General features: G+C 48.2%; 1 protein-coding gene across 2 annotated transcripts in view; it reads left to right on the top strand.

Annotated features, from left to right (window-relative positions):
- pde10a (phosphodiesterase 10A) overlaps positions 1-26,779 on the top strand; it is an 899,745-nt gene that overhangs the window by 581,246 nt on the left and 291,720 nt on the right. The window lies entirely within an intron of this gene.

Raw genomic sequence — 26,779 nt, 5'->3', positions numbered from 1 at the left:
CTCTCTCTCTCGGACAGTTTGTGACTCTCTCTCTCGGACAGTATGTGGCTCTCTCTCTCGGACAGTGTGTGGCTCTCTCGGACAGTGTGTGGCTCTCTCTCTCTCGGACAGTGTGTGACTCTCTCTCTCTCGGACAGTGTGTGACTCTCTCTCTCGGACAGTGTGTGACTCTCTCTCTCGGACAGTGTGTGTCTCTCTCTCTCGGACAGTGTGTGACTCTCTCTCTCCGACAGTGTGTGGCTCGCTCTCTCGGACAGTGTGTGGCTCGCTCTCGGACAGTGTGTGACTCTCTCGGACAGTGTGTGACTCTCTCTCTCGGAGAGTGGTGTGGCTCTCTCGGACAGTGTGTGGCTCTCTCTCTCGGACAGTGTGTGACTCTCTCGGACAGTGTGTGTCTCTCTCTCTCGGACAGTGTGTGGCTCTCTCTCTCGGACAGTGTGTGACTCTCTCGGACAGTGTGTGGCTCTCTCTCTCAGACAGTGTGTAGCTCTCTCTCTCGGACAGTGTGTGGCTCTCTCTCTCGGACAGTGTGTGGCTGTGTCTCTCGGACAGTGTGTGACGCTCTCTCTCGGACAGTGTGTGACTCTCTCTCTCCGACAGTGTGTGGCTCTCTCGGACAGTGTGTGGCTCTCTCTCGGACAGTGTGTGGCTCTCTCTCGGACAGTGTGTGGCTCTCTCTCTCGGACAGTGTGTGACTCTCTCTCTCGGACAGTGTGTGACTCTCTCTCGGACAGTGTGTGGCTCTCTCTCGGACAGTGTGTGACTCTCTCTCGGACAGTGTGTGGCTCTCTCTCTCGGACAGTGTGTGACTCTCTCGGACAGTGTGTGACTCTCTCTCTCTCGGACAGTGTGTGGCTCTCTCTCTCGGACAGTGTGTGGCTCTCTCTCGGACAGTATGTGGCTCTCTCTCTCGGACAGTGTGTGACTCTCTCTCTCGCACAGTGTGTGGCTCTCTCTCTCGGACATTGTGTGACTCTCTTTCTCGGACAGTGTGTGGCTCTCTCTCTCGGACAGTGTGTGACTCTCTCTCGGACAGTGTGTGGCTCTCTCTCTCTCGGACAATGTGTGACTCTCTCGGACAGTGTGTGACTCTCTCTCGGACAGTGTGTGGCTCTCTCTCGGACAGTGTGTGACTCTCTCGGACAGTGTGTGGCTCTCTCTCTCGGACAGTGTGTGACTCTCTCGGACAGTGTGTGGCTTTCTCTCTCGGACAGTGTGTGGCTCTCTCGGACAGTGTGTGGCTCTCTCTCTCGGACAGTGTGTGGCTCTCTCTCTCGGACAGTGTGTGGCTCTCTCTCTCGGACAGTGTGTGACTCTCTCTCGGACAGTGTGTGGCTCTCTCTCTCGGACAGTGTGTGGCTCTCTCTCGGACAGTGTGTGGCTCTCTCGGACAGTGTGTGACTCTCTCGCACAGTGTGTGGCTCTCTCTCTCGGACAGTGTGTGACTCTCTCTCTTGGACAGTGTGTGGCTCTCTCTCTCTCGGACAGTGTGTGGCTCTCTCTCTCGGACAGTGTGTGACTCTCTCTCTCGGACAGTGTGTGACACTCTCTCTCTCGGACAGTGTGTGGCTCTCTCTCTCTCGGACAGTGTGTGACTCTCTCTCTCTCGGACAGTGTGTGGCTCTCTCTCTCGGACAGTTTGTGACTCTCTCTCTCGGACAGTATGTGGCTCTCTCTCTCGGACAGTGTGTGGCTCTCTCGGACAGTGTGTGGCTCTCTCTCTCTCGGACAGTGTGTGACTCTCTCTCTCTCGGACAGTGTGTGACTCTCTCTCTCGGACAGTGTGTGACTCTCTCTCTCGGACAGTGTGTGTCTCTCTCTCTCGGACAGTGTGTGACTCTCTCTCTCGGACAGTGTGTGGCTCGCTCTCTCGGACAGTGTGTGGCTCGCTCTCGGACAGTGTGTGACTCTCTCGGACAGTGTGTGACTCTCTCTCTCGGAGAGTGGTGTGGCTCTCTCGGACAGTGTGTGGCTCTCTCTCTCGGACAGTGTGTGACTCTCTCGGACAGTGTGTGTCTCTCTCTCTCGGACAGTGTGTGGCTCTCTCTCTCGGACAGTGTGTGACTCTCTCGGACAGTGTGTGGCTCTCTCTCTCAGACAGTGTGTAGCTCTCTCTCTCGGACAGTGTGTGGCTCTCTCTCTCGGACAGTGTGTGGCTGTGTCTCTCGGACAGTGTGTGACTCTCTCTCTCGGACAGTGTGTGACTCTCTCTCTCGGACAGTGTGTGGCTCTCTCGGACAGTGTGTGGCTCTCTCTCGGACAGTGTGTGACTCTCTCGGACAGTGTGTGACTCTCTCTCGGACAGTGTGTGGCTCTCTCTCGGACAGTGTGTGACTCTCTCGGACAGTGTGTGGCTCTCTCTCGGACAGTGTGTGACTCTCTCGGACAGTGTGTGACTCTCTCTCGGACAGTGTGTGGCTCTCTCGGAGCCGAGAGAGCCAGACAGCCAGACAGAGTGAATACACACGCTGAAGATGGGCTGCTGAATTTTTAGTGTTTTTAGTGTTTAAAGTGGGGGGAAAAAAGGTTCATTTCAAGTTTAAAAAGGTTTTAAAGTTAAATTTAGTTCTAGTTAAGTTAGTTTAGTTTGTTTCGTTAAGTTTAAGTTTAGTTTAGTCTAGATTAAGTAAGGAAGGAAAAGACCACCAAAGAGACCACCAAAGGAAAAAAGAACCAGAGGAAATTAGAAAAAAAAAGCCAAAGAAAAAAAAGAAATAAGGGAAAAAAAAATATACAAACCAAAGAACAGCGGCCGCACGGGGCCACAGCAGCAGCAGAAGCGAGGTGACTCGTCCGCATCGGGAACCGAGGCGCGAAGGCCGCACGGAGACGCAGCGGCAGCCGGAGCGAGGAGACTCGGGGAGGCCGCTTCGGGAAACGAGGTGAATCGGGGAGGCCGCACGGAGACGCAGCGGCAGCCGGAACGAGGTGACTCGGGGAGCCCGAGCGGCGAACGAGACACGGCCCGATCGGCGGCCGCAGTCCAGCACCCGAGCGACGACCGCAGTCCAGCACCCGAGCGACGGCCGCAGTCCAGCACCCGAGCGACGACCGCAGTCCAGCACCCGAACGGCGAACGAGGCACAGCCCGAGCGGCGGCTGGGCTAGAAAGCCCGGGAAAGGCCCGAGGAGCCAGGCCCAGAGACCTCTGAGGAGAAGGGGAGCAACCAGAAGGCTTCCAGAAGCAAACCAAGACTGTGAGTACAGGGCCCAGGGAGGGAGACTGAAGCCAGGGAAAGGCCTGAGGAGCCAGGCCGAGACAGAGGCACAGAGACGTCTGAGGGGGAGGGGAACAGCCCGAAGGCACCGGGAAACAGCGGCTCACAGACCCAGACCTGAGAAGGGTGAACCCAGAAGCCGAGGCCCAGGGACCACGGGGTCGGAGAGGGGGACCGGGAAAGTTTGCGAACAGGGAGAGGGAAACACCAAACCCGGGGCCCCAGAAAAGCTTATTCTAAGATCAACAATACTTTACCAAAAATGAGCAAATCAGAAGATCCACAACAGCCCCGCTTCCAGATTCCCCCCAACACCGCAAAAAAAGCTATAAAAGCGATCAAGCATGAGCAGATGAGAGAAAAACCAGAAACACTTTTTGCTGACTGTTACAACAATGGGACAAAAAGTAACCTCATTTTCTACTCAGATCAGCCAGTGGCTTGGATCACAGCAATAAAATCACACTATACCAATGTTAAGCTAGAAAATACCGCAAATGGGTCCATAATGAAAATTAACACACCAGGAGACAGTTCAACTACGACGGTCAACGCGTACAATACCGGAACAATATTAGTGCAAGGCAACCTCGACAAATTTGCAACGGCCTTCAGGACACTGAAAAAATTAACTAAGGGGGGAAGGAACAGCCCCAGAGTGGCCCGCACTCCCCCCAACATTGACAACTTACCAGGAGAAAATCTGCCTGGTCAGGAGGTGAACGAGCCACACAGTTCAAACCAGACACTAACCCCGGGGAACCACAGCCACACGATACAACTGACAAACCCCAGCATAACTACCAGGGAGGAAGCCACACATAGTCCCCCTACCATTCCCAGCTCACCAAGAGAAGAGCAGCATAGCCAGGAAGTGAGTGAGCCCTCCAGTGCCGACCAGCCTAGCCAGGAAGTGAGTGAGCCTTCCAGGGCCGACCAGACACATACCCCGGGATCACACAGCCAGATACAACCAAAAGATAAATTTAATCAATTAGAGATAGAGATGGTTAAACTTAGAGAGGACTTCCTCAAAATGAATGACGATCAAAATCAGGAGAGGGAGAGACACAAGAGAGAGCTGAAGCTACTTGAGAACCAGGTGAATCTACTTAGGAATCAGGTGAAAGAGCTGCAGGAAAAAGAAGAGAGCCATAGAGGAGAGATAACACCATTAGACCAGCAACCAGAGGCTAGAGATAAGACAAGGCAGAGCCAGACGGAACGGCTGCACTCCCACACGGAACAAATGCAACAGACACACAATACAAGGGGTGCCACACAGACCGACCAGCATACTGATTCGCAATCTTCCCCCACCACCGTGGAACCACAAGCGGGCCGCTCACAAGAGGTACGCACACACCAGACACCCCAGCCCAGCACACACACTATGAGTCCAAGCGAAAGCCACCAGACAGTAAACACAAACAAGGCTGACGTCGTAATACTCATAGACTCAAATGGGAAATTTCTATGGGAGAAAAAGCTATTCCCTAGAAGTAAAGTAGAAAAGATCTGGTGCCCAACAACAAACAGAGCCATGGGATGGCTGACCAAAGCCAGATTAGGCTCCCCCCAACACATAATAATACACACGGGCACAAATGACCTAAAGACCCAACAGAAAGAAGTAGCAACATCGCTCAGAGCAATGATTAGGAAAGCAAGCAGTACATTTCCAAACACTAGAATCACTGTTTCCACAATATTGCCGAGAACAGACTTCAACAACAACACAATTCATGAGATAAATGCCAGCATAGCAAGAGACTGCGAATCAAACCACAACGTACACCTGGCCCAACACCCCACCCTCGATGAGGAATGTCTTTACGACCACGTCCACATCCAAAGGCAAAGAATATCGATCTTTGCTAAAGCCCTGAAGGACGTCGCTTTTAACCGGGTCCATACCCAGACTCCAATGTCCCCCCCCCCCGACCACCAGAGATCAGCGGGGTACATATCAGGAACACTTCAAGGACCACCAACACACCAACCGAGACCAGAGAGGATCCCCATGCAAAACAACAATATCAGACCTGCACCACTCCTGTCCCACAGGGGAATAGGACTGCTCCCAGCCAGACAGAGGGAGAGATGCACAGGACGTACGCAATACCTCAGACAGAAACAATCCATTAAGAGACAATAAGCAGATGTGCAGCAGCATCTACTTCCGCCTTATGGATCAAGGACTAATTAATAGAAAGAACTGTAACCAAATTGTATTAACTTTTGTAGACAACTGATGTGATCTTTTTTTTCCCACACTTAGACACGACAAACACGTACCACTCTTTAACCTATCATAGTAAAAGATCAAACCTAACATGAAATCCTTATATATTTCGACCTGGAATATCCAAGGTCTACGCTCTTCACTGCGAGAAGTGAAAAGTAGGACCCCAGAGTTCATAGATGAAACTAAAGACCTAGATATTATCATTTTACAGGAAACTTGGTATAAAGGAAAAGGACACACTGGCTGTCCCCAAGGGTACACTGAGCTGGTGGTCCCCTCCAATAAATTACCAAGTGTAACCCAAGGCAGAGACTCCGGAGGCATACTGATCTGGTTTAAAACAGAACTTAAGAATTACATCAAATTTATAAAAAAGGGCGAAAACCATATGTGGCTCAAACTTGAGAGGGAGATTATCTCAAACACCCAAGATGTTTACATTTGCGCACTTTATATCCCTCCAATCGATTCCCCGTACTTTAAAGAGGACACCTTCTCCAACATGGAGGGGGAAATTATCCAATACCAGGCCCAGGGGAACGTGTTGATCTGTGGGGACCTCAATTCAAGAACGGGCGAAGAACCAGACTTCACCAATAATCAGGGAAACAATTACGTTTTCGGGAATAACCACTTTGACATCCCTTCCCTTCCATACAGGCATAACTGCGACAAGCAGTCAAATACCAACGGAAAACAGCTACTACAGCTCTGTCGAAACCTGGGTCTGTACATTGTCAATGGTAGGTTCATAGGAGACCTCCTAGGAAGATCGACCTATTGCTCACCTCTTGGCTGCAGCACAGTAGACTATGTGATTACAGACTTAGACCCATCCTCTTTCAGAGCATTCACAGTCAAACCACAAACAACACTGTCAGATCACAGTCAAATTACTATGTTCCTCAAAAAGACAGAAACAAACAACATAGAAACACAACCCAGTAAACTGTACAACACCAAAAAATCGTACAGATGGGCCAAAAACGACACGGAAAAATACCAGAAAACAATTAGCAATGCATCAACTCAAGCTCTCTTAGACACCTTTCTGGATAACATATACACTCACAATAAAGAAGGCGTAAACCGGGCAGTTAGTAAACTAAACAATATTTTTGATAATTTGGCAACAAATGCAAACTTGAAAGCTCGCAAGAACAAACCCAAAACAAAAAACTATGAAAAATGGTTTGACCGAGATTGCCATAACATGAGGAAAAAACTTAGAAAAATATCAAACCAAAAACACAGACATCCAGAAAACGAGGAACTACGCCTTACTTATTGTCAGACACTAACACAATACAGAAACACACTCAGAACCAAAAAAGAGCAATATATTAAGAATACACTCAGCTCCATGGAGGAATCCATTGATTCCAATTGTTTCTGGGAAAACTTGAAAACACTACACAAAAAACAACACGACGATTTGGCCATTCAAAATGGGGACACATGGGTAAACCACTTTGAAAAATTATACCAGAAAAACACACTAAGACCAGAGCAACACCAAATATGCAAAAACCTGGAAAAGCTAGAAATGGCCATAAAAGATAACCAAAACCCGCTGGACGCCATAATAACAGAAAAAGAACTTCTTGAAAAACTCAAGGACCTGCGACCAGGAAAAGCCTGCGGGACAGACGGCATACTAAACGAGATGATTAAACACACAGACAACAAAATGAAACTGGCTATCCTAAAACTCTTCAACTTGGTTCTGAGTGTCGGTTATTTCCCTGATATCTGGAACAAAGGACTCATAACGCCCATATACAAAAGTGGGGACAAAATCGACCCAAACAACTATCGAGGCATCTGTGTAAACAGTAACCTGGGGAAGGTATTCTGTAGCATCATAAACAAAAGACTTATAAACTTCCTTGAGGAGCACAATGTCTTGAGTAAAAGCCAAATTGGATTCCTGCCAAACTATAGAACATCCGATCATATCTTCACCCTACAGACCCTAATTGACAAACACGTTCACCATAACAAAAGCAAAATCTACGCATGCTTTGTAGATTTCCAGAAGGCTTTCGACTCCATCTGGCATGACGGTTTATTCCTGAAACTTATCGAAAGTGGGGTAGGAGGGAAAACATATGATGTAATTAAATCAATGTATACAAACAACAAATGTGCAGTTAAAATTGGAGACAAACAAACAAAATACTTCCCACAGGGGCGGGGGGTGACGCAGGGCTCGCCAATCTCACCGACACTCTTTAATATTTACATAAATGGATTGGCAAAACTACTTGAACAATCTACAGCACCCGGCCTCACCCTATATGAATCCAAGGTTAAATTCCTCCTCTATGCAGACGACCTGGTTCTGCTGTCACCTACTAAAGAGGGGCTACAGCAAAACGTGGACCTGCTGGAGTCGTACTGCCAGACTTGGGCCCTGACAATAAATCCCCAAAAAACCAAAGTCCTTGTGTTCCAGCAAAGATCCAAACATCAGGGACCCAAAATAAATTTCACACTAGGAACAACCAAAATTGAACAAACCACTAACTACACATACTTGGGCTTAAAAATCAGTTCTACGGGAAACTTCAAACTGGCTGTGAATGAACTGAAAGGGAAAGCAAGAAGGGCTTTCTATGCCATCAAAAAATCAATCCAAATAGAAATCCCAATTAGCATTTGGCTCAAAATTTTCAAATCAGTAATTGAACCAATTGCACTCTATGGCAGTGAGGTATGGGGACCGCTAACTCAACAAGAATTTGCAAAATGGGACAAACACCCAATTGAGATCCTACATGCAGAATTCTGTAAAAGTATCCTCCGGACTCAAAGGAAAACAGTAAACAATGCATGCAGGGCGGAACTAGGCCAATATCCATTAATAATCACTATCCAAAAAAGAGCCAGCAAATTTTGGAATCACCTACAAATGAGCAATCCCCAATGCTATCACTACGACGCCCTGAAATGCCAAGAGCTGACCATAAAGAAGAATACCCTCAGTCAACTAGTCCTGGGACTCAGTGAAGTAACTACTAACAATACTAACAATAACCAGCCCCAGGACAGTGACAGGGTAACACAAAGAATTCGACCCAACACAATCGTCGCTAAGCAAAAGGAAAAATATCTGACATATTGGACAGAAACAACAAAAACCCAAAGCAAACTCAATTGCTACTTGGCCCTAAACAGACAATACAACATAGCTGATTACCTGACCATGGTAAAGGATAACAAACTGAGAAGAACCTTGACAAGGTACAGACTTAGCGAACATAGCCTAGCGATCGAAAAAGGCAGACACAGGCAGACCAGGCTGCCAAGAGAGGACAGGATATGCTCTCACTGCAGTCAGGGAGTGGTGGAGACAGAGATGCACTTCCTCACAGCTTGTGGAAAATATCAGGGCATCAGGGAGAATTTCTACCAAAAATTCTCACAAATATGCCCTGATTTCAGAAATCTGAATGACAACCAAAAACTCCCATTCCTACTGGGAGAGGAGAGAAGCTGTATAACACTGGCGGCACACTATGTTACAGCTTGCCATGAACAGAGGGACAACCAGTAAACTAAGAAAAGAATATATATAAACAATGCGAATGTATATTTATACACTCAGGGATATACCTGTTTATACACTGTATGAATAGAACTGCGTTTATGTGCTAAACCATAAATGTATTTTGATGCTTTGGCAACATAAGATGTAACTTATCATGCCAATAAAGCGATTTGAATTGTGAATTGTGAATTGTGTTGCTCTCTCTCTCGGACAGTGTGTGACTCTCTCTCGGACAGTGTGTGGCTCTCTCTCGGACAGTGTATGGCTCTCTCTCTCGGACAGTGTGTGACTCTCTCTCTCGGACAGTGTGTGGCTCTCTCTCTCGGACAGTGTGTGGCTCCCTCTCTCGGACAGTGTGTGGCTCTCTCTCTCGGACAGTGTGTGGCTCTCTCTCTCGGACAGTGTGTGGCTCTCTCTCTCGGACAGTGTGTGGCTCTCAAATTCAAATTCAAATTCAAATCGCTTTATTGGCATGATAAGGTACATCTTATGTTGCCAAAGCATCATAATACATTCATGGTTGAACACATAAACGCAGTTCTATTCATACAGTGTATATACAGGTATATCCCTGAGTGTATAAATATACAATCGCATTATTTATATATACTCTTTTCTTAGTTTACTGGTTGTCCCTCTGTTCATGGCAAGCTGTAACATAGTGTGCCGCCAGTGTTACACAGCTTCTCTCCTCCCCCAGTAGGTATGGGAGTTTTTGGTTGTCATTCAGATTTCTGAATTCATGGCATATTTGTGAGAATTTTTGGTAGAAATTCTCCCTGATGCCCTGATATTTTCCACAGGCTGTGAGGAAGTGCATCTCTGTCTCCACTACTCCCTGACTGCAGTGAGAGCATATCCTGTCGTCTCTTGGCAGCCTGGTCTGCCTGTGTCTGCCTTTTTCGATCGCTAGGCTATGTTCGCTAAGTCTGTACCTTGTCAAGGTTCTTCTCAGTTTGTTATCCTTTACCATGGTCAGGTAATCAGCTATGTTGTATTGTCTGTTTAGGGCCAAGTAGCAATTGAGTTTGCTTTGGGTTTTTGTTGTTTCTGCCCAATATGTCAGATATTTTTCCTTTTGCTTAGCGACGATTGTGTTGGGTCGAATTCTTTGTGTTACCCTGTCACTGTCCTGGGGCTGGTTGTTGTTAGTGTTGTTAGTAGTTACTTCACTGAGTCCCAGGACTAGTTGACTGAGGGTATTCTTCTTTATGGTCAGCTCTTGGCATTTCAGGGCGTCGTAGTGATAGCATTGGGGGTTGCTCATTTGTAGGTGATTCCAAAATTTGGTGGCTCTTTTTTGGATAGTGATTATTGATGGATATTGGCCTAGTTCCGCCCTGCATGCATTGTTTACTGTTTTCCTTTGAGTCCGGAGGATACTTTTACAGAATTCTGCATGTAGGATCTCAATTGGGTGTTTGTCCCATTTTGCAAATTCTTGTTGTGTTAGCGGTCCCCATACCTCACTGCCATAGAGAGCAATTCGTTCAATTACTGATTTGAAAATTTTGAGCCAAATGCGAATTGGGATTTCTATTTGGATTGATTTTTTGATGGCATAGAAAGCCCTTCTTGCTTTCTCTTTCAGTTCATTCACAGCCAGTTTGAAGTTTCCCGTAGAACTGATTTTTAAGCCCAAGTATGTGTCGTTAGTGGTTTGTTCAATTTTGGTTGTTCCCAGTGTGAAATTTATTTTGGGTCCCTGATGTTTGGATCTTTGCTGGAACACAAGGACTTTGGTTTTTTGGGGATTTATTGTCAGGGCCCAAGTCTGGCAGTACGACTCCAGCAGGTCCAGGTTCTGCTCTCTCTCGGACAGTGTGTGACTCTCTCTCTCGGACAGTGTGTGGCTCTCTCTCTCGGACAGTGTGTGGCTCTCTCTCTCGGACAGTATGTGGCTCTCTCTCTCGGACAGTGTGTGACTCTCTCTCTCGGACAGTGTGTGACTCTCTCTCGGACAGTGTGTGGCTCTCTCTCTCGGACAGTGTGTGACTCTCTCTCTCGGACAGTGTGTGACTCTCTCGGACAGTGTGTGGCTCTCTCTCTCGGACAGTGTGTGACTCTCTCTCGGACAGTGTGCGTCTCTCTCTCTCGGACAGTGTGTGGCACTCTCTCTCGGACAGTGTGTGACTCTCTCTCGGACAGTGTGTGGCTCTCTCTCGGACAGTGTGTGACTCTCTCTCTCGGACAGTGGTGTGGCTCTCTCGGACAGTGTGTGGCTCTCTCTCTCGGACAGTGTGACTCTCTCTCGGACAGTGTGCGTCTCTCTCTCTCGGACAGTGTGTGGCACTCTCTCTCGGACAGTGTGTGACTCTCTCTCGGACAGTGTGTGGCTCTCTCTCTCAGACAGTGTGTAGCTCTCTCTCTCGGACAGTGTGTGGCTCTCTCTCTCGGACAGTGTGTGACTCTCTCTCGGACAGTGTGTGGCTCTCTCTCTCGGACAGTGTGTGGCTCTCTCTCTCTCGGACAGTGTGTGGCTCTCTCGGACAGTGTGTGACTCTCTCTCTCGGACAGTGTGTGGCTCTCTTTCTCGGACAGTGTGTGACTCTCGGACAGTGTGTGGCTCTCAGTTCAGTTCAGTTCAGTTCAGTTCAAATGCTTTATTGGCATGAAAGTTTACAGAGAACCATATTGCCAAAGCTTACATTGCAAAAAGGTACAGTTTTCCAACTCTCTCTCTCTCGGACAGTGTGTGACTCTCTCTCTCGTACAGTGTGTGACTCTCTCTCTCGGACAGTGTGTGACTCCCTCTCTCGGACAGTGTGTGACTCTCTCTCGGACAGTGTGTGGCTCTCTCTCGGACAGTGTGTGACTCTCTCTCGGACAGTGTGTGGCTCTCTCTCGGACAGTGTGTGGCTCTCTCTCTCGGACAGTGTGTGACTCTCTCTCGGACAGTGTGTGGCTCTCTCTCTCGGACAGTGTGTGGCTCTCTCTCTCTCGGACAGTGTGTGGCTCTCTCGGACAGTGTGTGACTCTCTCTCTCGGACAGTGTGTGGCTCTCTTTCTCGGACAGTGTGTGACTCTCGGACAGTGTGTGGCTCTCAGTTCAGTTCAGTTCAGTTCAGTTCAAATGCTTTATTGGCATGAAAGTTTACAGAGAACCATATTGCCAAAGCTTACATTGCAAAAAGGTACAGTTTTCCAACTCTCTCTCTCTCGGACAGTGTGTGACTCTCTCTCTCGGACAGTGTGTGACTCTCTCTCTCGGACAGTGTGTGACTCCCTCTCTCGGACAGTGTGTGACTCTCTCTCGGACAGTGTGTGGCTCTCTCTCGGACAGTGTGTGACTCTCTCTCGGACAGTGTGTGGCTCTCTCTCTCGGACAGTGTGTGACTCTCTCGGACAGTGTGTGACTCTCTCTCTCTCGGACAGTGTGTGGCTCTCTCTCTCGGACAGTGTGTGGCTCTCTCTCGGACAGTGTGTGGCTCACTCTCTCGGACAGTGTGTGGCTCTCTCTCTCTCGGACAGTGTGTATCTCTCTCTCTCTTGGACAGTGTGTGGCTCTCTCTCTCGGACAGTGTGTAGCTCTCTCTCTCGGAGAGTGTGTGGCTCTCTCTCTCGGACAGTGTGTGGCTCTCTCTCTCGGACAGTGTGTGTGTCTCTCTCTCGGACAGTGTGTGACTCTCTCGGACAGTGTGTGGCTCTCCCTCGGACAGTGTGTGGCTCTCTCTCTCGGACAGTGTGTGGCTCTCTCTCTCTCGGACAGTGTGTGACTCTCTCTCTTGGACAGTGTGTGGCTCTCTCTCTCGGACAGTGTGTGGCTCTCTCTCTCGGACAGTGTGTGACTCTCTCTCTCGGACAGTGTGTGGCTTTCTCTCTCGGACAGTGTGTGACTCTCTCTCTCTCGGACAGTGTGTGGCTCTCTCTCAGACAGTGTGTGACTCTCTCTCGGACAGTGTGTGGCTCTCTCTCTCAGACATTGTGTAGCTCTCTCTCTCGGACAGTGTGTGGCACTCTCTCTCGGACAGTGTGTGACTCTCTCTCGGACAGTGTGTGGCTCTCTCGGACAGTGTGTGGCTCTCTCTCTCTCGGACAGTGTGTGGCTCTCTCTCTCGGACAGTGTGTGACTCTCTCTCTCGGACAGTGTGTGGCTCTCTTTCTCGGACAGTGTGTGACTCTCGGACAGTGTGTGGCTCTCTCTCTCTCGGACAGTGTGTGACTCTCTCTCTCGGACAGTGTGTGACTCTCTCTCTCTCGGACAGTGTGTGACTCTCTCTCTCGGACAGTGTGTGACTCTCTCTCGGACAGTGTGTGGCTCTCTCTCGGACAGTGTGTGACTCTCTCTCGGACAGTGTGTGGCTCTCTCTCTCGGACAGTGTGTGACTCTCTCGGACAGTGTGTGACTCTCTCTCTCTCGGACAGTGTGTGGCTCTCTCTCTCGGACAGTGTGTGGCTCTCTCTCGGACAGTATGTGGCTCTCTCTCTCGGACAGTGTGTGACTCTCTCTCTCGCACAGTGTGTGGCTCTCTCTCTCGGACATTGTGTGACTCTCTCGGACAGTGTGTGGCTCTCTCTCTCGGACAGTGTGTGACTCTCTCTCGGACAGTGTGTGGCTCTCTCTCTCTCGGACAATGTGTGACTCTCTCGGACAGTGTGTGACTCTCTCTCGGACAGTGTGTGGCTCTCTCTCGGACAGTGTGTGACTCTCTCGGACAGTGTGTGGCTCTCTCTCTCGGACAGTGTGTGACTCTCTCGGACAGTGTGTGGCTTTCTCTCTCGGACAGTGTGTGGCTCTCTCGGACAGTGTGTGGCTCTCTCTCTCGGACAGTGTGTGGCTCTCTCTCTCGGAGAGTGGTGTGGCTCTCTCGGACAGTGTGTGGCTCTCTCTCTCGGACAGTGTGTGACTCTCTCGGACAGTGTGTGTCTCTCTCTCGGACAGTGTGTGGCTCTCTCTCTCGGACAGTGTGTGACTCTCTCGGACAGTGTGTGGCTCTCTCTCTCAGACAGTGTGTAGCTCTCTCTCTCGGACAGTGTGTGGCTCTCTCTCTCGGACAGTGTGTGGCTGTGTCTCTCGGACAGTGTGTGACTCTCTCTCTCGGACAGTGTGTGACTCTCTCTCTCGGACAGTGTGTGGCTCTCTCGGACAGTGTGTGGCTCTCTCTCGGACAGTGTGTGGCTCTCTCTCGGACAGTGTGTGGCTCTCTCTCTCGGACAGTGTGTGACTCTCTCTCTCGGACAGTGTGTGACTCTGTCTCGGACTGTGTGGCTCTCTCTCGGACAGTGTGTGACTCTCTCTCGGACAGTGTGTGGCTCTCTCTCTCGGACAGTGTGTGACTCTCTCGGACAGTGTGTGACTCTCTCTCTCTCGGACAGTGTGTGGCTCTCTCTCTCGGACAGTGTGTGGCTCTCTCTCGGACAGTATGTGGCTCTCTCTCTCGGACAGTGTGTGACTCTCTCTCTCGCACAGTGTGTGGCTCTCTCTCTCGGACATTGTGTGACTCTCTCTCTCGGACAGTGTGTGGCTCTCTCTCTCGGACAGTGTGTGACTCTCTCTCGGACAGTGTGTGGCTCTCTCTCTCTCGGACAATGTGTGACTCTCTCGGACAGTGTGTGACTCTCTCTCGGACAGTGTGTGGCTCTCTCTCGGACAGTGTGTGACTCTCTCGGACAGTGTGTGGCTCTCTCTCTCGGACAGTGTGTGACTCTCTCGGACAGTGTGTGGCTTTCTCTCTCGGACAGTGTGTGGCTCTCTCGGACAGTGTGTGGCTCTCTCTCTCGGACAGTGTGTGGCTCTCTCTCTCGGACAGTGTGTGGCTCTCTCTCTCGGACAGTGTGTGACTCTCTCTCGGACAGTGTGTGGCTCTCTCTCTCGGACAGTGTGTGGCTCTCTCTCGGACAGTGTGTGGCTCTCTCTCTCGGACAGTGTGTGACTCTCTCGCACAGTGTGTGGCTCTCTCTCTCGGACAGTGTGTGACTCTCTCTCTTGGACAGTGTGTGGCTCTCTCTCTCTCGGACAGTGTGTGGCTCTCTCTCTCGGACAGTGTGTGACTCTCTCTCTCGGACAGTGTGTGACACTCTCTCTCTCGGACAGTGTGTGGCTCTCTCTCTCTCGGACAGTGTGTGACTCTCTCTCTCTCGGACAGTGTGTGGCTCTCTCTCTCGGACAGTTTGTGACTCTCTCTCTCGGACAGTATGTGGCTCTCTCTCTCGGACAGTGTGTGGCTCTCTCGGACAGTGTGTGGCTCTCTCTCGGACAGTGTGTGACTCTCTCTCTCGGACAGTGTGTGACTCTCTCTCTCGGACAGTGTGTGTCTCTCTCTCTCGGACAGTGTGTGACTCTCTCTCTCGGACAGTGTGTGGCTCGCTCTCTCGGACAGTGTGTGGCTCGCTCTCGGACAGTGTGTGACTCTCTCGGACAGTGTGTGACTCTCTCTCTCGGAGAGTGGTGTGGCTCTCTCGGACAGTGTGTGGCTCTCTCGGACAGTGTGTGACTCTCTCGGACAGTGTGTGTCTCTCTCTCTCGGACAGTGTGTGGCTCTCTCTCTCGGACAGTGTGTGACTCTCTCGGACAGTGTGTGGCTCTCTCTCTCAGACAGTGTGTAGCTCTCTCTCTCGGACAGTGTGTGGCTCTCTCTCTCGGACAGTGTGTGGCTGTGTCTCTCGGACAGTGTGTGACTCTCTCTCTCGGACAGTGTGTGACTCTCTCTCTCGGACAGTGTGTGGCTCTCTCGGACAGTGTGTGGCTCTCTCTCGGACAGTGTGTGGCTCTCTCTCTCGGACAGTGTGTGACTCTCTCGGACAGTGTGTGGCTCTCTCGGACAGTGTGTGACTCTCTCGGACAGTGTGTGTCTCTCTCTCTCGGACAGTGTGTGGCTCTCTCTCTCGGACAGTGTGTGACTCTCTCGGACAGTGTGTGGCTCTCTCTCTCAGACAGTGTGTAGCTCTCTCTCTCGGACAGTGTGTGGCTCTCTCTCTCGGACAGTGTGTGGCTGTGTCTCTCGGACAGTGTGTGACTCTCTCTCTCGGACAGTGTGTGACTCTCTCTCTCGGACAGTGTGTGGCTCTCTCGGACAGTGTGTGGCTCTCTCTCGGACAGTGTGTGGCTCTCTCTCTCGGACAGTGTGTGACTCTCTCGGACAGTGTGTGACTCTCTCGGACAGTGTGTGACTCTCTCTCGGACAGTGTGTGGCTCTCTCGGAGCCGAGAGAGCCAGACAGCCAGACAGAGTGAATACACACGCTGAAGATGGGCTGCTGAATTTTTAGTGTTTTTAGTGTTTAAAGTGGGGGGAAAAAAGGTTCATTTCAAGTTTAAAAAGGTTTTAAAGTTAAATTTAGTTCTAGTTAAGTTAGTTTAGTTTGTTTCGTTAAGTTTAAGTTTAGTTTAGTCTAGATTAAGTAAGGAAGGAAAAGACCACCAAAGAGACCACCAAAGGAAAAAAGAACCAGAGGAAATTAGAAAAAAAAAGCCAAAGAAAAAAAAGAAATAAGGGAAAAAAAAATATACAAACCAAAGAACAGCGGCCGCACGGGGCCACAGCAGCAGCAGAAGCGAGGTGACATGTCCGCATCGGGAACCGAGGCGCGAAGGCCGCACGGAGACGCAGCGGCAGCCGGAGCGAGGAGACTCGGGGAGGCCGCTTCGGGAAACGAGGTGAATTGGGGAGGCCGCACGGAGACGCAGCGGCAGCCGGAACGAGGTGACTCGGGGAGCCCGAGCGGCGAACGAGACACGGCCCGATCGGCGGCCGCAGTCCAGCACCCGAGCGACGACCGCAGTCCAGCACCCGAGCGACGGCCGCAGTCCAGCACCCGAGCGACGACCGCAGTCCAGCACCCGAACGGCGAACGAGGCACAGCCCGAGCGGCGGCTGGGCTAGAAAGCCCGGGAAAGGCCCGAGGAGCCAGGCCCAGAGACCTCTGAGGAGAAGGGGAGCAACCAGAAGGCTTCCAGAAGCAAACCAAGACTGTGAGTACAGGGCCCAGGGAGGGAGACTGAAGCCAGGGAAAGGCCTGAGGAGCCAGGCCGAGACAGAGGCACAGAGACGTCTGAGGGGGAGGGGAACAGCCCGAAGGCACCGGGAAACAGCGGCTCACAGACCCAGACCTGAGAAGGGTGAACCCAGAAGCCGAGGCCCAGGGACCACGGGGTCGGAGAGGGGGACCGGGAAAGTTCGCGAACAGGGAGAGGGAAACACCAAACCCGGGGCCCCAGAAAAGCTTATTCTAAGATCAACAATACTTTACCAAAAATGAGCAAATCAGAAGATCCACAACAGCCCCGCTTCCAGATTCCCCCCAACACCGCAAAAAAAGCTATAAAAGCGATCAAGCATGAGCAGATGAGAGAAAAACCAGAAACACTTTTTGCTGACTGTTACAACAATGGGACAAAAAGTAACCTCATTTTCTACTCAGATCAGCCAGTGGCTTGGATCACAGCAATAAAATCACACTATACCAATGTTAAGCTAGAAAATACCGCAAATGGGTCCATAATGAAAATTAACACACCAGGAGACAGTTCAACTACGACGGTCAACGCGTACAATACCGGAACAATATTAGTGCAAGGCAACCTCGACAAATTTGCAACGGCCTTCAGGACACTGAAAAAATTAACTAAGGGGGGAAGGAACAGCCCCAGAGTGGCCCGCACTCCCCCCAACATTGACAACTTACCAGGAGAAAATCTGCCTGGTCAGGAGGTGAACGAGCCACACAGTTCAAACCAGACACTAACCCCGGGGAACCACAGCCACACGATACAACTGACAAACCCCAGCATAACTACCAGGGAGGAAGCCACACATAGTCCCCCTACCATTCCCAGCTCACCAAGAGAAGAGCAGCATAGCCAGGAAGTGAGTGAGCCCTCCAGTGCCGACCAGCCTAGCCAGGAAGTGAGTGAGCCTTCCAGGGCCGACCAGACACATACCCCGGGATCACACAGCCAGATACAACCAAAAGATAAATTTAATCAATTAGAGATAGAGATGGTTAAACTTAGAGAGGACTTCCTCAAAATGAATGACGATCAAAATCAGGAGAGGGAGAGACACAAGAGAGAGCTGAAGCTACTTGAGAACCAGGTGAATCTACTTAGGAATCAGGTGAAAGAGCTGCAGGAAAAAGAAGAGAGCCATAGAGGAGAGATAACACCATTAGACCAGCAACCAGAGGCTAGAGATAAGACAAGGCAGAGCCAGACGGAACGGCTGCACTCCCACACGGAACAAATGCAACAGACACACAATACAAGGGGTGCCACACAGACCGACCAGCATACTGATTCGCAATCTTCCCCCACCACCGTGGAACCACAAGCGGGCCGCTCACAAGAGGTACGCACACACCAGACACCCCAGCCCAGCACACACACTATGAGTCCAAGCGAAAGCCACCAGACAGTAAACACAAACAAGGCTGACGTCGTAATACTCATAGACTCAAATGGGAAATTTCTATGGGAGAAAAAGCTATTCCCTAGAAGTAAAGTAGAAAAGATCTGGTGCCCAACAACAAACAGAGCCATGGGATGGCTGACCAAAGCCAGATTAGGCTCCCCCCAACACATAATAATACACACGGGCACAAATGACCTAAAGACCCAACAGAAAGAAGTAGCAACATCGCTCAGAGCAATGATTAGGAAAGCAAGCAGTACATTTCCAAACACTAGAATCACTGTTTCCACAATATTGCCGAGAACAGACTTCAACAACAACACAATTCATGAGATAAATGCCAGCATAGCAAGAGACTGCGAATCAAACCACAACGTACACCTGGCCCAACACCCCACCCTCGATGAGGAATGTCTTTACGACCACGTCCACATCCAAAGGCAAAGAATATCGATCTTTGCTAAAGCCCTGAAGGACGTCGCTTTTAACCGGGTCCATACCCAGACTCCAATGTCCCCCCCCCCGACCACCAGAGATCAGCGGGGTACATATCAGGAACACTTCAAGGACCACCAACACACCAACCGAGACCAGAGAGGATCCCCATGCAAAACAACAATATCAGACCTGCACCACTCCTGTCCCACAGGGGAATAGGACTGCTCCCAGCCAGACAGAGGGAGAGATGCACAGGACGTACGCAATACCTCAGACAGAAACAATCCATTAAGAGACAATAAGCAGATGTGCAGCAGCATCTACTTCCGCCTTATGGATCAAGGACTAATTAATAGAAAGAACTGTAACCAAATTGTATTAACTTTTGTAGACAACTGATGTGATCTTTTTTTTCCCACACTTAGACACGACAAACACGTACCACTCTTTAACCTATCATAGTAAAAGATCAAACCTAACATGAAATCCTTATATATTTCGACCTGGAATATCCAAGGTCTACGCTCTTCACTGCGAGAAGTGAAAAGTAGGACCCCAGAGTTCATAGATGAAACTAAAGACCTAGATATTATCATTTTACAGGAAACTTGGTATAAAGGAAAAGGACACACTGGCTGTCCCCAAGGGTACACTGAGCTGGTGGTCCCCTCCAATAAATTACCAAGTGTAACCCAAGGCAGAGACTCCGGAGGCATACTGATCTGGTTTAAAACAGAACTTAAGAATTACATCAAATTTATAAAAAAGGGCGAAAACCATATGTGGCTCAAACTTGAGAGGGAGATTATCTCAAACACCCAAGATGTTTACATTTGCGCACTTTATATCCCTCCAATCGATTCCCCGTACTTTAAAGAGGACACCTTCTCCAACATGGAGGGGGAAATTATCCAATACCAGGCCCAGGGGAACGTGTTGATCTGTGGGGACCTCAATTCAAGAACGGGCGAAGAACCAGACTTCACCAATAATCAGGGAAACAATTACGTTTTCGGGAATAACCACTTTGACATCCCTTCCCTTCCATACAGGCATAACTGCGACAAGCAGTCAAATACCAACGGAAAACAGCTACTACAGCTCTGTCGAAACCTGGGTCTGTACATTGTCAATGGTAGGTTCATAGGAGACCTCCTAGGAAGATCGACCTATTGCTCACCTCTTGGCTGCAGCACAGTAGACTATGTGATTACAGACTTAGACCCATCCTCTTTCAGAGCATTCACAGTCAAACCACAAACAACACTGTCAGATCACAGTCAAATTACTATGTTCCTCAAAAAGACAGAAACAAACAACATAGAAACACAACCCAGTAAACTGTACAACACCAAAAAATCGTACAGATGGGCCAAAAACGACACGGAAAAATACCAGAAAACAATTAGCAATGCATCAACTCAAGCTCTCTTAGACACCTTTCTGGATAACATATACACTCACAATAAAGAAGGCGTAAACCGGGCAGTTAGTAAACTAAACAATATTTTTGATAATTTGGCAACAAATGCAAACTTGAAAGCTCGCAAGAACAAACCCAAAACAAAAAACTATGAAAAATGGTTTGACCGAGATTGCCATAACATGAGGAAAAAACTTAGAAAAATATCAAACCAAAAACACAGACATCCAGAAAACGAGGAACTACGCCTTACTTATTGTCAGACACTAACACAATACAGAAACACACTCAGAACCAAAAAAGAGCAATATATTAAGAATACACTCAGCTCCATGGAGGAATCCATTGATTCCAATTGTTTCTGGGAAAACTTGAAAACACTACACAAAAAACAACACGACGATTTGGCCATTCAAAATGGGGACACATGGGTAAACCACTTTGAAAAATTATACCAGAAAAACACACTAAGACCAGAGCAACACCAAATATGCAAAAACCTGGAAAAGCTAGAAATGGCCATAAAAGATAACCAAAACCCGCTGGACGCCATAATAACAGAAAAAGAACTTCTTGAAAAACTCAAGGACCTGCGACCAGGAAAAGCCTGCGGGACAGACGGCATACTAAACGAGATGATTAAACACACAGACAACAAAATGAAACTGGCTATCCTAAAACTCTTCAACTTGGTTCTGAGTGTCGGTTATTTCCCTGATATCTGGAACAAAGGACTCATAACGCCCATATACAAAAGTGGGGACAAAATCGACCCAAACAACTATCGAGGCATCTGTGTAAACAGTAACCTGGGGAAGGTATTCTGTAGCATCATAAACAAAAGACTTATAAACTTCCTTGAGGAGCACAATGTCTTGAGTAAAAGCCAAATTGGATTCCTGCCAAACTATAGAACATCCGATCATATCTTCACCCTACAGACCCTAATTGACAAACACGTTCACCATAACAAAAGCAAAATCTACGCATGCTTTGTAGATTTCCAGAAGGCTTTCGACTCCATCTGGCATGACGGTTTATTCCTGAAACTTATCGAAAGTGGGGTAGGAGGGAAAACATATGATGTAATTAAATCAATGTATACAAACAACAAATGTGCAGTTAAAATTGGAGACAAACAAACAAAATACTTCCCACAGGGGCGGGGGGTGACGCAGGGCTCGCCAATCTCACCGACACTCTTTAATATTTACATAAATGGATTGGCAAAACTACTTGAACAATCTACAGCACCCGGCCTCACCCTATATGAATCCAAGGTTAAATTCCTCCTCTATGCAGACGACCTGGTTCTGCTGTCACCTACTAAAGAGGGGCTACAGCAAAACGTGGACCTGCTGGAGTCGTACTGCCAGACTTGGGCCCTGACAATAAATCCCCAAAAAACCAAAGTCCTTGTGTTCCAGCAAAGATCCAAACATCAGGGACCCAAAATAAATTTCACACTAGGAACAACCAAAATTGAACAAACCACTAACTACACATACTTGGGCTTAAAAATCAGTTCTACGGGAAACTTCAAACTGGCTGTGAATGAACTGAAAGGGAAAGCAAGAAGGGCTTTCTATGCCATCAAAAAATCAATCCAAATAGAAATCCCAATTAGCATTTGGCTCAAAATTTTCAAATCAGTAATTGAACCAATTGCACTCTATGGCAGTGAGGTATGGGGACCGCTAACTCAACAAGAATTTGCAAAATGGGACAAACACCCAATTGAGATCCTACATGCAGAATTCTGTAAAAGTATCCTCCGGACTCAAAGGAAAACAGTAAACAATGCATGCAGGGCGGAACTAGGCCAATATCCATTAATAATCACTATCCAAAAAAGAGCCAGCAAATTTTGGAATCACCTACAAATGAGCAATCCCCAATGCTATCACTACGACGCCCTGAAATGCCAAGAGCTGACCATAAAGAAGAATACCCTCAGTCAACTAGTCCTGGGACTCAGTGAAGTAACTACTAACAACACTAACAACAACCAGCCCCAGGACAGTGACAGGGTAACACAAAGAATTCGACCCAACACAATCGTCGCTAAGCAAAAGGAAAAATATCTGACATATTGGGCAGAAACAACAAAAACCCAAAGCAAACTCAATTGCTACTTGGCCCTAAACAGACAATACAACATAGCTGATTACCTGACCATGGTAAAGGATAACAAACTGAGAAGAACCTTGACAAGGTACAGACTTAGCGAACATAGCCTAGCGATCGAAAAAGGCAGACACAGGCAGACCAGGCTGCCAAGAGAGGACAGGATATGCTCTCACTGCAGTCAGGGAGTGGTGGAGACAGAGATGCACTTCCTCACAGCTTGTGGAAAATATCAGGGCATCAGGGAGAATTTCTACCAAAAATTCTCACAAATATGCCCTGATTTCAGAAATCTGAATGACAACCAAAAACTCCCATTCCTACTGGGAGAGGAGAGAAGCTGTATAACACTGGCGGCACACTATGTTACAGCTTGCCATGAACAGAGGGACAACCAGTAAACTAAGAAAAGAATATATATAAACAATGCGAATGTATATTTATACACTCAGGGATATACCTGTTTATACACTGTATGAATAGAACTGCGTTTATGTGCTAAACCATAAATGTATTTTGATGCTTTGGCAACATAAGATGTAACTTATCATGCCAATAAAGCGATTTGAATTGTGAATTGTGAATTGTGTTGCTCTCTCTCTCGGACAGTGTGTGACTCTCTCTCGGACAGTGTGTGGCTCTCTCTCGGACAGTGTATGGCTCTCTCTCTCGGACAGTGTGTGACTCTCTCTCTCGGACAGTGTGTGGCTCTCTCTCTCGGACAGTGTGTGGCTCCCTCTCTCGGACAGTGTGTGGCTCTCTCTCTCGGACAGTGTGTGGCTCTCTCTCTCGGACAGTGTGTGGCTCTCTCTCTCGGACAGTGTGTGGCTCTCAAATTCAAATTCAAATTCAAATCGCTTTATTGGCATGATAAGGTACATCTTATGTTGCCAAAGCATCATAATACATTCATGGTTGAACACATAAACGCAGTTCTATTCATACAGTGTATATACAGGTATATCCCTGAGTGTATAAATATACAATCGCATTATTTATATATACTCTTTTCTTAGTTTACTGGTTGTCCCTCTGTTCATGGCAAGCTGTAACATAGTGTGCCGCCAGTGTTACACAGCTTCTCTCCTCCCCCAGTAGGTATGGGAGTTTTTGGTTGTCATTCAGATTTCTGAATTCATGGCATATTTGTGAGAATTTTTGGTAGAAATTCTCCCTGATGCCCTGATATTTTCCACAGGCTGTGAGGAAGTGCATCTCTGTCTCCACTACTCCCTGACTGCAATGAGAGCATATCCTGTCGTCTCTTGGCAGCCTGGTCTGCCTGTGTCTGCCTTTTTCGATCGCTAGGCTATGTTCGCTAAGTCTGTACCTTGTCAAGGTTCTTCTCAGTTTGTTATCCTTTACCATGGTCAGGTAATCAGCTATGTTGTATTGTCTGTTTAGGGCCAAGTAGCAATTGAGTTTGCTTTGGGTTTTTGTTGTTTCTGCCCAATATGTCAGATATTTTTCCTTTTGCTTAGCGACGATTGTGTTGGGTCGAATTCTTTGTGTTACCCTGTCACTGTCCTGGGGCTGGTTGTTGTTAGTGTTGTTAGTAGTTACTTCACTGAGTCCCAGGACTAGTTGACTGAGGGTATTCTTCTTTATGGTCAGCTCTTGGCATTTCAGGGCGTCGTAGTGATAGCATTGGGGGTTGCTCATTTGTAGGTGATTCCAAAATTTGGTGGCTCTTTTTTGGATAGTGATTATTGATGGATATTGGCCTAGTTCCGCCCTGCATGCATTGTTTACTGTTTTCCTTTGAGTCCGGAGGATACTTTTACAGAATTCTGCATGTAGGATCTCAATTGGGTGTTTGTCCCATTTTGCAAATTCTTGTTGTGTTAGCGGTCCCCATACCTCACTGCCATAGAGAGCAATTCGTTCAATTACTGATTTGAAAATTTTGAGCCAAATGCGAATTGGGATTTCTATTTGGATTGATTTTTTGATGGCATAGAAAGCCCTTCTTGCTTTCTCTTTCAGTTCATTCACAGCCAGTTTGAAGTTTCCCGTAGAACTGATTTTTAAGCCCAAGTATGTGTCGTTAGTGGTTTGTTCAATTTTGGTTGTTCCCAGTGTGAAATTTATTTTGGGTCCCTGATGTTTGGATCTTTGCTGGAACACAAGGACTTTGGTTTTTTGGGGATTTATTGTCAGGGCCCAAGTCTGGCAGTACGACTCCAGCAGGTCCAGGTTCTGCTCTCTCTCGGACAGTGTGTGACTCTCTCTCTCGGACAGTGTGTGGCTCTCTCTCTCGGACAGTGTGTGGCTCTCTCTCTCGGACAGTATGTGGCTCTCTCTCTCGGACAGTGTGTGACTCTCTCTCTCGGACAGTGTGTGACTCTCTCTCTCGGACAGTGTGTGGCTCTCTCTCTCGGACAGTGTGTGACTCTCTCTCTCGGACAGTGTGTGGCTCTCTCTCTCGGACAGTGTGTGGCTCTCTCTCTCGGACAGTGTGTGGCTCTCTCGGACAGTGTGTGGCTCTCTCTCTCTCGGACAGTGTGTGGCTCTCTCTCTCGGACAGTGTGCGGCTCTCTCTCTCAGACAGTGTGTGGCTCTCTCTTGGACAGTGTGTGGCTCTCTCTCTCGGACAGTGTGTGGCTCTCTCTCTCGGACAGTGTGTGGCTCCCTCTCTCGGACAGTGTGTGGCTCTCTCTCTCGGACAGTGTGTGGCTCTCTCTCTCGGACAGTGTGTGGCTCTCTCTCTCGGACAGTGTGTGGCTCTCAAATTCAAATTCAAATTCAAATCGCTTTATTGGCATGATAAGGTACATCTTATGTTGCCAAAGCATCATAATACATTCATGGTTGAACACATAAACGCAGTTCTATTCATACAGTGTATATACAGGTATATCCCTGAGTGTATAAATATACAATCGCATTATTTATATATACTCTTTTCTTAGTTTACTGGTTGTCCCTCTGTTCATGGCAAGCTGTAACATAGTGTGCCGCCAGTGTTACACAGCTTCTCTCCTCCCCCAGTAGGTATGGGAGTTTTTGGTTGTCATTCAGATTTCTGAATTCATGGCATATTTGTGAGAATTTTTGGTAGAAATTCTCCCTGATGCCCTGATATTTTCCACAGGCTGTGAGGAAGTGCATCTCTGTCTCCACTACTCCCTGACTGCAATGAGAGCATATCCTGTCGTCTCTTGGCAGCCTGGTCTGCCTGTGTCTGCCTTTTTCGATCGCTAGGCTATGTTCGCTAAGTCTGTACCTTGTCAAGGTTCTTCTCAGTTTGTTGTCCTTTACCATGGTCAGGTAATCAGCTATGTTGTATTGTCTGTTTAGGGCCAAGTAGCAATTGAGTTTGCTTTGGGTTTTTGTTGTTTCTGCCCAATATGTCAGATATTTTTCCTTTTGCTTAGCGACGATTGTGTTGGGTCGAATTCTTTGTGTTACCCTGTCACTGTCCTGGGGCTGGTTGTTGTTAGTGTTGTTAGTAGTTACTTCACTGAGTCCCAGGACTAGTTGACTGAGGGTATTCTTCTTTATGGTCAGCTCTTGGCATTTCAGGGCGTCGTAGTGATAGCATTGGGGGTTGCTCATTTGTAGGTGATTCCAAAATTTGGTGGCTCTTTTTTGGATAGTGATTATTGATGGATATTGGCCTAGTTCCGCCCTGCATGCATTGTTTACTGTTTTCCTTTGAGTCCGGAGGATACTTTTACAGAATTCTGCATGTAGGATCTCAATTGGGTGTTTGTCCCATTTTGCAAATTCTTGTTGTGTTAGCGGTCCCCATACCTCACTGCCATAGAGAGCAATTCGTTCAATTACTGATTTGAAAATTTTGAGCCAAATGCGAATTGGGATTTCTATTTGGATTGATTTTTTGATGGCATAGAAAGCCCTTCTTGCTTTCTCTTTCAGTTCATTCACAGCCAGTTTGAAGTTTCCCGTAGAACTGATTTTTAAGCCCAAGTATGTGTCGTTAGTGGTTTGTTCAATTTTGGTTGTTCCCAGTGTGAAATTTATTTTGGGTCCCTGATGTTTGGATCTTTGCTGGAACACAAGGACTTTGTTTTTTTGGGGATTTATTGTCAGGGCCCAAGTCTGGCAGTACGACTCCAGCAGGTCCAGGTTCTGCTCTCTCTCGGACAGTGTGTGACTCTCTCTCTCGGACAGTGTGTGGCTCTCTCTCTCGGACAGTGTGTGGCTCTCTCTCTCGGACAGTATGTGGCTCTCTCTCTCGGACAGTGTGTGACTCTCTCTCTCGGACAGTGTGTGACTCTCTCTCTCGGACAGTGTGTGGCTCTCTCTCTCGGACAGTGTGTGACTCTCTCTCTCGGACAGTGTGTGGCTCTCTCTCTCGGACAGTGTGTGGCTCTCTCGGACAGTGTGTGGCTCTCTCTCCCTCGGACAGTGTGTGACTCTCTCTCTCTCGGACAGTGTGTGACTCTCTCTCTCGGAC

Source organism: Somniosus microcephalus, chromosome 3 (genome assembly GCF_052327205.1).
Source record: "Somniosus microcephalus isolate GS21.2 chromosome 3, FLI_Smic_1.0, whole genome shotgun sequence".
NCBI lineage: Eukaryota > Metazoa > Chordata > Chondrichthyes > Squaliformes > Somniosidae > Somniosus > Somniosus microcephalus.
This window is presented reverse-complemented; position numbering and strand designations above follow the sequence as displayed.